The following is a 12,500-nucleotide window of genomic DNA, read 5'->3' as shown; positions in this document are numbered from 1 at the left end:
TTTTCTCTTTTTTCTTGTCTTTTGTTTGTCTCTTTGTTTTTTCTCTTTCTTTTTATTTTTTTCGCTTTTTTTTTCTTCACTCTTTTTTTTTTTTCTACCTTGCTTTTTCTTTTTTTCTTCGCTTCTACCTTTCTCTTTTGTCTTCTCTTTCTCTCCTGTCTTTTTCTCTTGTCCTCTTTTTTTTTTTTTTCTCTTTTTTTCTTTCTTTCTCTTTCTTCTTTTTTTTTTCTTTTTCTCTTGTTTTCGCTCTTTGGAGTTTGTTTTCTCTCGCTTTTTTTCTTTTATTGTTTCTCTTTTCTTCTTTCTGCTTTCTCGCTTTTTTTCTCTTTTATTTTTCTTTTGTCTCTTTTCTTTTTGCTCTGTTTTTCTTTTTTCGCTTTTTTCTCGTTCTTTCGCTTTTGTTTCCTGTCTCTCTTTTTTTTTGTTTGTCTTTTCTTCTCTGCTTCTCTTCTCTTTCTTCTTGTTGCGTCTTTTTTTCTTTTTTTCTCCTCGTCTCTTTCTTCTCGTTTTTAGTTCTCTCTCTCTTTTTCTCTTTTTCTTTCCCTTTTTTCTCTCTTTTTCTTTTTCCACTTTTTCTCTCTTTTTTCTAGTCTCTCTGTTTTTTTTTATTCTCTTTTCTTCCTCTTTTTGTATGTCCGCGCTTCATTTTTTTCTTTTTTTTTCTTTTTTTTTTCTTTTTTTCTTTTTTTCCTCATTGGTCGTGTTTTTCTTCTTTCTCTGTTTTGTGTTTCTCGTTCTCTTGCTCTTTCGCTTTTTTTCGTTCGCTTCTTTTCTCTTTTTTTTTTTTCCGCTTTTTTTTTTCTCTTTTTTGTGTTCTCTTTTTGTACGGTCTCTACTTGTTTCGCTTTCTTTTCTTTTCTCTTTTTCTCTGTCTCGTTTTTCACATTTCCTCCTTTTTTCTTCTTTCTCTTCTTTCTTTTTTTTTTTTTTTTTTTTCTTATTTCGTGTCGTCTCTTTTTGCTCTTGTCCTCTCTTGTTTTCTTTTTTTTCTCGCTTTTTTCTTTTTATGCTTTCTCTCTTTTTTTGTTTTTTTGCTCATTTCTGCTCTTTTTTTTTTTTCTCTTTTTTTTTCTCTCTTTTTTGTTTTCGCGTTTGTTTTTTCCTCTCTTTTTTCTTTCGCTTTAGTCTTTCCCTCTGACACTCTCCTCTCACTCTCCTCTCGCTCTCGCTCGCTGAACTCGTCTCTCTCTCGCGCTCTCTCGCGCCTCACCTCTCTGATATCTCTTTCTGACTCTCGCTCCTCTCGCTGACTCCTCTCTCTCCTCTTCTTGCAGTCCCAGCACATAAAGCTGGCGCTTACGAAGTAGGCGCCGTGATCTTGGGGGGCTACTCCTACAATCACGCCAGCGATAATGTAGTGTCTAAGATGACCGGTGTCATGCTCACGTTGATAAAGTTAAAGAGACAAGGAGTCTCCTCTGAATCTTGTCAAGAGTGAATAGGGTGGGAAGCATGAAAAACACAGAAGCCACTTTCGGACTATGGGCAGCATTCTCACGCTAAGGCATGAACTCAACACCGTTGCGAGCAGTGTGGATTTTATCTACAGGTCCTGGAACGAATGTTTACTTATTTGCAAATTGGTAAAACCGGATTCATTTAATATTGCCCGATCTATTAGCTCCCTCATTTACTTCCCGCATTAACTTCAGTTTTCCAAAGGTCGTGTTTAATCAGCACATTAACTTAAAGCATTTCAGTCTCACTGTTATTTACACGCTAATATGCAATAGGAAGAACAGAAGAATGGAATGTTTGCATTTATCATTTTTCCAATCACATAATCATAAAACAAGAGGTTCCCCCCGCCCGAACGCAAAAACTTTCTTCTCGAAGAAGTCACTCTTAACTGGGAATTATTGTGCTAGGGGCCCATCACAATATAATGAGGTCTTTAACTGTACCCAGATGTTAGTCTCCGTCGCAAATCAATGTGTAGCTGTCCGCGTATGCTTATGCTTGTGGCATGAGATTCAGAATGTCAGTTGAAGTACACCATAACTCCTCGATTAAAGACCTTAGCATTATGAATTGCATTAGCCAAGATATATTTCCATATCACTTACGTTAAGGAGTAGATCGAAGCTAATGTATTTTGAAGCTAACTTGTCTTAACCCTGTAGGTATTAATCTAGGAGACTAACGTATTGTGAAGCCAAACTATCTCATCCACAATAGGAATTAATCCTAAACTACGTATTGTGAAACGTGATAGCACCATAAATCAAGCCAACCCATTTTATCCTTGGTTATTATTAATCTTGGAAGATAACGTGTTTTGGTATTAATCTAAAATTGTAACGGGAGTGGAGATTTTCTTCCTGCAAATGGGGCAATTTCCCTCTTTGAGACATTAAGGAGGAGAGTTGCTAGTTCCTGTGCTCGTCCACGCCAAAAGCCTAGAGAGGCTGAAGGTTTAAACCAGCTGACCCAGGCACCTTAACATCAGAAGACGTAGATATCTAGGCAGAAAAGGGAGAAGTAGATAGCAAAGAGCTACATTAGCATATCTTATATATAGTTGTTGGTGCTTCGTGACTACTACAAAGGAGTTTGTTTAATATGAAATTAGAAAAGAATATCTACAGCGATTAGTCAAATCCCGAGTATTTCAGGTGTACTGTAATCGCTATTTCTACACATTCCCGTGAATTCTCTAGTTTCACAAATGTCCCCTAAAACACACACACAACCCACACACCACACACACACACACATACATAGATATAAACACACATATATAACATATATATAAACACAGACCTAGATATATACAGATATTTCTTATATAAACACATATATAACATATATATCTACAAATATATTACACACTGTTAGTGTGTTGTGAGTTGAGTGTGTGTGTTGGTGTGTGATGGGTGTTGTTGTGTGTAAACATACTCAGAACATATATTAACACGATATACGTAGGGATTGTATTACACGTACTGGACTGGACGAATTGAGCCTTAAGTCTCGGGAATGTGTAACTTCAAAATCCACATTAAATTTGAAGCATTAAGCGTTACTTCTCATTATTTTCATATATTTGCCTGGTTCTGTGACAGATGTATGGATTAAAAATATTATTAGAATTATATTATTTCATTACTTAGCCATTATTAGAAAGTATATATATATATATATAGACAATATGAGAGAGAGAGAGAGAGAGAAGAGAAAAGAGAGAGAGAAGAAGGAGAGAAAGAGGAAGAAAGAGTAAATCACGAAATGTGTATTCCTTTCCTTATTTATATTACTTTCATAGAAATGCATAAAAAACAATTAATGTTTTATATTGTTTATGATCGAACTTAACCCCATTCACACACTTTACATACACACACAAAACAGAATACCACACACAATCCACATGAATAATCAATCCGTAATTAAATCATATAATACACTTAACACCATCAATAGTCTTGTTGTAAATACGATATTTATATAATTTGCGATTTTCTGTAGTAAAAGTCCACTGACTCCGGACACATAGCGAAGTTAGTTATCCGAAGCTCTGCACATTCAAGGCGAACACTCTTCTCCTCCGGCTTTCTACCCGTTATGTATAGGCCCTTCTGGGCGATTCGCTTTTCAACGGCTTAAGAAATGCGCAAAGGTTTTAGATCGCTTTGCGCCAACTAGTCGTTTGGGTCAACGTTCGTTATTCGGCTGAAGATTTTCTCGATAATATATATATATAATAGATATAAGTAGATATATATATGTGTTGTGTGTGTGGGTGGGTGTGGGTTGTGGTGTTTGTGTTACATATATATGTATGTTTTTTTGTGTATGTGTGGTAGGTGTGTTTGTGTTGTGGGTGTGTGTGGGGTTTGTTTGTTGGTTACATACATACATATACATATTAATATATAAGATATTGATAATATATATAGACGCGCGCTGCGGCACACACACACACTACACACACACACACTCACACATATATATAATTAAATAATTTATATATACATCCATATGTTAGACATATATACATAGTTTTACAGGGAAAAAAAACCTACAAAGAGCAGATACTACTACTCTCGCGAACCGTTTTTTAAACCTCGAGAAGAAGCATTGGCCTTCCTTTAAAGATCAGGGGTGCTCGCGAAACACCAGGCCGGGAACCCTAAGCTATCCCTGCCCTCTATCTATTTTTTTCATTCCCTCTTCGTCTTTCCTTTACTGTCAATATTCATAAATAAGTATTGTTAAGTTTATTAGTCTTCTGTTATATTTATATTGGAAGTGTGTTGCATCATTCATTCCAAACGTAATAAAAATTGAGGAAAAAATATCGTAAACAATTCGCTTTTATGTGCTGTGCTCCAGTGTAGTGTGTGTCGTCCACAGTATTATATTAACAGCACTTTATGATTCTTTAACGATCTATTGATGAGCAGCCAAGATGACCATAACCGAAACTAGGAAATTTTCATCATAACTGTCGCTTTAGAGGACATATATAGGGAAAACTGATGAGACTGTTTTGTAGAAGAGAGCAGTCGCTAGTTAAATACGAAAGTCAATATAAATTAACAGTAATTAAGAGTTACCTCTGACACAATCCAAAGCGGTGGAAGGACTTTTTGTAGTAAACGACAATAATGTAAAATATTCAGACCAGGACCAGTGGCGTATTGTAAGTAGAGATACAAGGATTATTGGAATTCGATCATTTTACCTGGTTTGATGACCGCCCTGCTCTTTTTCACGTGTAAGGTTGTGATACGGGGTGCATGTAATACTATCTATATCTCCCTGTGTTCGCGCTCTCTCTATGCTCGCTCTCCTCATAGCCTCTCTCCTCACTTCTCTCTCTCTCTCTCTATATATATATATCAATAATATATACATATAGACATGATAATATCTTCTCCATATATCAAACAATGTGTGTGGGTGTGTTGTGTGTTGTTTTGTGTGGTGTGGGTGTGGGGTGGATGTGTAGATAAATATATGTTGTAGAAGAATATATGCGTGTGTGGTGTGTGTGTGTGTGTGTGGTGGTGTTGGGTGGTATATGTTGTGTATATATAGAGATATAATATGTGTGTGTTGTGTATTGTATGTATGTGTGTGTGTGTTTTGTGTGGGGTGGGGTTGTGCATGCGCTTGTGTGTGTTTGTGCTTATAATACCAAACAATTCTGTATCTGAATGTGTATTTATATTCATTGTTTTCTATATCTATCCATCCGTCCATAAACACACATCCTCACCACGTGAACATACACGCACTTATATATAGGCCTATGTATATATACCATATCCTTTGTCTTATCCTTTTTCTTTGCATCTCTATGTTTTAAATTATCGGTTCATGTATCAACTAACTTTTGAATATAAGCAAGATAAAAAAAATACGTTTCAGAACGATCCACTTGTGGGTAACCGCTTCCGTTTCCCCCCCCCCCCGCCCCTAGAACCCTCTCGTGAACAACCTTCGCTTGGGTTGATTTAAACCGATTGAGGGTTGACACTGCACAGATGATAACACAACAAGCATAAAAAACCAAACACACAACTCTCTCACTCTACAATCATCACACACACTTATACATATATTAGGTAATATATATATATAGAGAATATTTGTTGGTGTGTTGGATTGTGCGTATGTGTGTGGTGTTGTTGTTGTGTGTGTGAGGGGGGTGGTGTGTGTGTGTGTGTGGTTTGTGTGGGAGGGGTGGATCAGTGACGTGCTGGTCAAATTCACGCGAACGAATTAGCCATACTACCGGATCATCCTCGACGTAGTAAGCAATATTTTCTATGCATGCCCCTCACTTCACCTGGGATATGAACATTTTTTGCATTGTTTTATTATCTTTTTTCATCATCGTGATCATCACATGATTTCGCACGATCATCTCCATTAGTGTACTGTACGTCAGTTCTTAATGTGAAACTTGGACATTTTATGAATATTAAACTTCGTACCAACAAATCAGTATCAATATTATTACCTCAGTATTATAATGCAATGCATTTTCTTTGCTTATGTTCCCTACTACGTCCATGTCGATGCTGGTGACCCTCTATTCGCCTCTCGTCCAGTTTTTCGATCATGTATTAAGGTTTATTCTCCTGGGTCCCTTCACTAAACATATGATTATTTTTTAACCCCACCGACCGAATTTTTTGGCGAAAAAAAAGCCTAACTAATTTTTTTTTTTTATCGCTTAATTCCCGCAGTCTCCCACAAATAAAAAAAATAATACATTTTAAAAGTACCGCCAGAAAACAACCCAAGCGCCACAAAACGACTCTACAGCACACTGATCGGGGATTTTGTCACGTCTATTGGCAAGAGCTTAATACGGCGCGTGCTTGTCAGATGGAACCGGAAGCGTGTTCCATGTGGTCCGCTTGATTTTTGGAATAATTAAATTACATACACTTAGTCTTACAAGAAATTGAAAAAAAGGACACAAGGAAGATGGAAAGGAAGGTATAGAGTGAGCTGTGCCCGGCCTACAGGTTCACAACTAACTTTCTTCAAAAAACAAAAAAAAAAAAAAAAAAAAAAAAAAAAAAAAAAAGTAAAGTAAATATAATAAATAAAATAAAAATGTAGAAGAAAAATAATAGAATAAAAAAATAAATATATATACCTACCTACCTATCCACTTCCAGAGGGATCCTTTTACCTGAACCAAATGTTTTATTTTTGCCTAATAACACTGATAATGGCTAAGAAAAAAAAAAAACCCATGTACGCTTTATTTAGCAATAGTTTTTTATGTTTTACTTGTTGGAAGCAAAAGAATCGACTTATCGAATTGCCATCTCTTATTTTTTTGTATGCTTGATAAAGGGCGTCCACTTAATACCATTATCGTCATCATATGAAACAGTGGACTTAGGATAGAGAGAGGAAAAAAGAGAGAGAGAGAGAGATGAAGAGAAAAGAGAGAAAGAGAAGAGAAGAGAAGGAGAGAGAGAAGAGAGAGAGAAGAAGAGGAGAGGAGAGAAAGAGAGAGAGAAGAGAGAGAGAGAGAGAAGAGAGAGAGAGAGAGAGAGAAAGAAGAGACAAGAGAAAAAGAGAGAAAGAGAGAAAGAGAAGAGAGAGAGAAAAGAGAGCTAGGTGAAATAAACAATTTTAATGATAATCATTAAAATGATAGTAATAACCATAATATTATAATAATACGATATCTTAGCAGTATCATCATCATATGTTGTCTCTACAGTGTTTATTAATTATTATCACTCTTATTACGACTACTATTAGATTATCGGTGATAATAAGAATCATGAATCTGATTAGTATTACAGTATTTTTTCTTGTGTTTTATTAATATTATTAGTTATTAAATGATATATGTAGTTTACAATTATCTTGCATACATAATGTTTTAACTAATGTTATCATTGTTGTTGTTGTTGTTAATACCATCATCATAGTTGCTACCGTTAACAGTATTATTGATATTACTATGATCATAATACTTTTCCATTATTACAATTATAACTCTTTTAATTAATCCTACCTTGTCATTACCTTATGGAAAAGCAATAAATACAAGTTGTTACTTATTAACTTCTGCATAATAATGTTAATATCATCAATAATGATAATAATATTAATATTGTTTTAGTTATTATTATAGTTTTATTATTATCATCACCGTCATCATCATTATCATCACCGTCATCATCATCATTATCATCACTATTATCGTCATCATTGTTACTACAATTATAATGATGATAAAAGTGGTTACAAATAATAATGATTATACTAATTACGAGCGTTATCTCGAGTTGGTCACTACGATGAATAAGGTTTGTTTCCCCCTTTTGCTAAATTGCACTGGCAGAGCAATAATATAAAAATCTTCTGAGCATGCGAACGCCTTTGGTAAGCACAATATAGAATACCGTCCCATTTCACATGCGCCTCATAACAGGTTGGGTGGAGAAGAGGCCAAACCTAACGGTATATTCTTTAAACAAATGTCTACCCTAATATAAGAAAAAAATATTATTTTGTCATTACCCTGTCCACAATAAATGGGGGAAGAGGCAGACCAAAGTGTTGCTCTTGTTGTTATCATGGCAATTATCATTATATTGTGAGGACAAATTTTATTATCATCGTAATGTAGCTATAATTTCTGATAATCATTTACCTTATATATTAGAAGAAGTGTGAAAACAACCCTCTGATTTCTGTAAGAAGAAAGAAAAATTAAGTAAAAAAAAAAAAAAAAAAAATGCAAACTGTTTTTCTTGATTTCTCCGGAAATAGTTGGTCTTTTAATTCCGAAACTGAAAATTTTTTAAAAGCATATATTATTTCTATTCCAAACTCTCTCTCCTCTCCTCCTCACTCTCTCTCGCCTCCTCTCTTCTCCTCTCTCTCCCTCTTCTCTTCTCGCTCTCTCTTCTCTCTCTCTTCTCCTCCATCCTCCCCCTCTCTCTCCTCCCTCCTCCTCACTCCTCTCTCTCTCTCTCTCTCTCCTCCCTCTCCCCTTCTAGTCTCTCTCCGTGACTCCTCACTCTCCTCTCTCTCGGGCTCACGCTCTCTTCGTCGCCCTCTCCCCTCCCTCCCCCTCGCCTCACTTCTCTCTCTCTCCTCTTCTCCCTCGCTCGTCCTCCTCACCTCTCTCTCTCTCCTCTCCCGCGTCTCTCCCCCCTCTCCTCTCCTCCTCTCTCCTCTCCCTACCCTCCTCTCTCTCGATCGCCTCTTCTCTCCTCCTCGACTCCCTCCTCTCTCTCCTCTCCCTCTCTCTCCCTCTCTCGCCTCTCTCATCTCCTCTCTCTCTCTCTCTCCCGCCTTCATCTCTCTCTCTCCTCTCTCTCTCCACCGCATTTCGTCCCAGATTCTTCCTCAATTCATTCATTCTCAGCTCAGTTCTTCCTATCTATTCTTTCTCCAGCATTCGTCAGTCTTTCTTTCTCCTCTCTTCTCCTCCTCTCTCTCCTCCTCCTCCTACTCATCTCTCCACCTCGCTCTCCTCCCTCCACCCTCCTCTCTCCCCCCCTCTCTACTCCTCTCTCCTCTCTCTCTCCTGCCCTTCTCTCAGCCTCGCTCCTCTCTCTCTCTTCCTCCTCTCCCCTCTCCTCCCCCTCACCTCGCTCTCACGACCTCTGCCTCCTCCCCTCTCCATCTCTCTTCTCCTCATCTCTCTCTCTCTCTCGCTCACTCTCTCCGCTTCTCTCCTCTCTCGCTCTCTCTCTCTCTCTCTCACTCCACCTCCCTCTCCTCTCTCCTCCCCCTCACCTCCCCCATCTCTTCCTCTCTCTCCCCTCTCCTCTTCTCTCTCTCCCGCTTCTCTCTCTCTCTCTCTCTTCCTCTCTATCTCTTCTCCTCACACTCGCTCTCCTCTCTCTCTCTTCTTCTCTCTCTCTCTCTCTCTCGCTCTCTCCTCTCTCTCCTCTTCCCCTCTCTCTCTCATCTCTCTGCCTCTCTCCTCTCTCTCTCCTCTCTCTCTCTCTCCTCTCTCTCTTCTCCCTCTCCTCTCTCTCCTACTCATTCGACCTCCTCTCTTTCTCTTCTCTCGATCTCTCTCTCTCTCTCTCTTCTCTCTCTCTCCTCTCTTTCCCCTCTTCTCTCCTCTCTCTCGTCCTCCCTCTTCCTCCTCTCTCTCTCTCTCTCTCTCGCGCTCTCTCTCTCTCTCTCCCTCTCCTCCCTCGCTCTCTCCTCTCATCTCTCATCTCCTCATTCTCAGTCTTTCTCTCTCTCCCTCTCTCAGCTCTCCTCGCCTCACTCTCTCTCTCTCCTCTTCGCTCTCTCTCTCTCTCCTCACTTTCATCCTAATCTCTCACTCTCTTCTCTTCACTCTCACTCCCCTCCTCTACCGCTCCTCCTCTCTCTTCTCTCCTCCTCTTCTCTCCGCCTCATCCACTCTCTCTCCCCTCTCTCTCTCTCTCTCTCTCCCTCTCTCTCTCTCTCTCTCCTCTCTCTCTCCTCGCTCTCATCCTCTATCTCCCTCATCTCTCTCCTCTCTCTCTCCTCTTCACTCTCTCTCCGTCTCTCTCCCTCTCTCTCTCTCGACCTCTCCTCTCTCCTCTGCTCTCTCTCTCTCTCTCTCTCTCTCTCTCTCGTCTCTCTCTCTCTCTCTCCTCTCTCCTCTCATTCCTCGCTCTCGCTCTCCTCTCCCTCTCTCTCTCTCTCTCTCTCCCCTCTTTTTCCATCTCCTCTCTTTTCTCACCCCTCTCTCTCCCCTTGTTTTTTCTCTCCCTCTCTCCTCTTCCTCTTCCTTCTCTCTCTCCTCTCTCTCCTCCTCTCTTCTTTTCTCTCTCTCCTCCTCTCCACTCTTTCTTCTACTTCTCTCTCTCCTCTCCTCCCCTCCCCCTCTCTCCTCTCTCCTCTCCCCTCTCCTCTCTCTCTCTCTCCTCTCCCCCTTTTCCCTTTTCTCTCCCCCCCTCTCTCCTCCATCCTCTCTCTCTCATCCTCTTCTCTCTCATCTCTCGTCTCTCTCTCCCTCTCTCTCTTTCACTTTTCTCTTTCTCTTTACCTCTCTCCTCCCCTCTCCCCTTCTCTCTCTCTCCTCTTCACTCTTTTTCTTTCGGTTTCCTCTCTCTCTCCCTCTCTCTCCTCTCTCTCTCCTCTCCCTCTCTCCCCCCAATCTCTCCTCTCTCCTCTCCCCCCTTCCCCTCCTTTTCCCCCTCTCTGTCTGTCTCTCCCCTCCTCTCCTCATCACACAGACTTTGTACTTTAAGTTATTAAAACCAATGCTAATAGAGCCGCGGAGCTCACTCAACCATCTTGGGTTCGTCAAAAGGACCCGTCAAAATTTTGTTCGTTAATTTAAAGTCCTTCTTCATTTTTTGTTATAAACGTTACAAAATTTATTATTATATTTCTAATATTTTAAATTAAATATTTGTTTATTTTTGTTGTTATTATAAATTTTAGTAACCCTATTTATTATTATAAATTTTAATTATTATTATATTTTTATTATTATTATTTTCAAATTTTTAATGTTTTTCGGTTTTATTATACATATCATTGTTGTGTCCCTTTTTTGTTATTATTTTTATAACGTTTTCTGATTTATGTAAAAAGAAAAAAATTCAAAAAACGAAAATATTTTTTTTAAATCCTTTTTCTTTAGTTTATCGTAAATAATTTTTTTTGATTCTAAATATAAAACCTGTTTTTTAAAACAGAGACATTTTATGAACTACAGATTGGGAAAAAGCCAGTACGTTACATCATACTTATCGGGAAATTTATTTTTAATACGTTTAAAAAAATTTTATATTCATCCTATTTTCTCGTCCCAAATTTTCTCCTTTACTCCTGACTTTCGTCAGGGGAAAAAGGAAAACACGGTGAGAATTTAAAGAGGAGAGGGGTTGGACAGTGCACCCCCTCTCACTCATTTAAATTTTCACTCCTTCAGTCTCAATCCCCCCATCTCTCCTCTCCTCTCTCTTTCCTCTCTCTCTCTCGTCTCCTATCTCGCTCTCTCCTCCCTCCTCACTCCTCTCCTCCTCTCTCTCATCTCTTTTCTCTTTCTCTCCTCCTCTTTCCTCCCCTTTTTCTCCTCCCCTCCCCCTCTCACTCACTCTTTTCTCTTCTCTCTCTCTCTCCTCTCTCTCTCCCCTCTCCCCTCCTCTCGCCCTCTCTCTCTCTCTCCTCTCTCTCTCTCTCTCTCCTCTCTCTCTCTCTCTCTCTCGCTTTTCCTCCTCTCTCTCCTCTCCCCACTCACTCTTTCCTTCCTCTCTTCTCTCTCCTTCCTCTCTCTCCTCTCTCTCAAAAATTTTCTCTTCACTTATCTCTCTCTCTCTCTCTCTCTCACTCTTTCTCTTCTCTCACTCTACTCTCCTCTCCTTCTCCATCTCGTCTCTCTCTTCCTCCCTTCCTCCTTCTCTTCTCTCTCTCTCTCTCTCTCTCCCCTCCTTTCCCCTTTTCCACTCTCTCTCTCTCTCTCTCTCTCTCCTCCTCTCGCTCCCCTCTCTCTCTCTCTTCTCTCTCTCTCTCTCCCCTCTCCTTGCTCTCTCCCTCCCTCCCTCCCTCCCCCCCCCCCTCTCTCTCTCTCTCATCTCTCTCTCTATCTCTCTCTCTCTTTTCCTCTCCTCTCTCTCTCTCTCCTCTCTCTCCTCTTTTTCCCTTTTTTCTTTGTTTCTTTTTCGCCTCTCTTCTCTCCTCCTCCTCTCTTCTCTCTCCTATCCTCCCTCTCTCTCTATTTTCTCTCTCTTTGGTTTTAAACTCTCCTCTCCCCTCTCTCTTCTTTCCTCTCTCTCATCTTCTCCTCTCTCTCTCTCCTCGACCCTCTCTCTCGTTTGTCTCTCTCCTCTCATCTCTCCTCTCTCTCGCCCCCTCTATCTTTCTATCTCTCTCCTCTCTCCCTCTCTCTCTCTCTCTCCTCTCTCCTTCTCCTTTCCCCCTCTCTCTTTCCTCTCTTCAGCTTCTCTCACTCTCTTTTCTTTCTTCCTCCTCCTCTCTCTCTAAATCTTCTTTCGCTCTATTCTCTCTCCTCTCTCTGTTCCTATCTCTCTCCCCCTCTTTCTGTTTCCCCTCTTCTCTCTCGCTCT

The sequence above is a fragment of the Penaeus chinensis genome, chromosome 18 (assembly GCF_019202785.1).
Source record: "Penaeus chinensis breed Huanghai No. 1 chromosome 18, ASM1920278v2, whole genome shotgun sequence".
Classification (NCBI taxonomy): Eukaryota; Metazoa; Arthropoda; class Malacostraca; order Decapoda; family Penaeidae; genus Penaeus; species Penaeus chinensis.
This window is presented reverse-complemented; position numbering follows the sequence as displayed.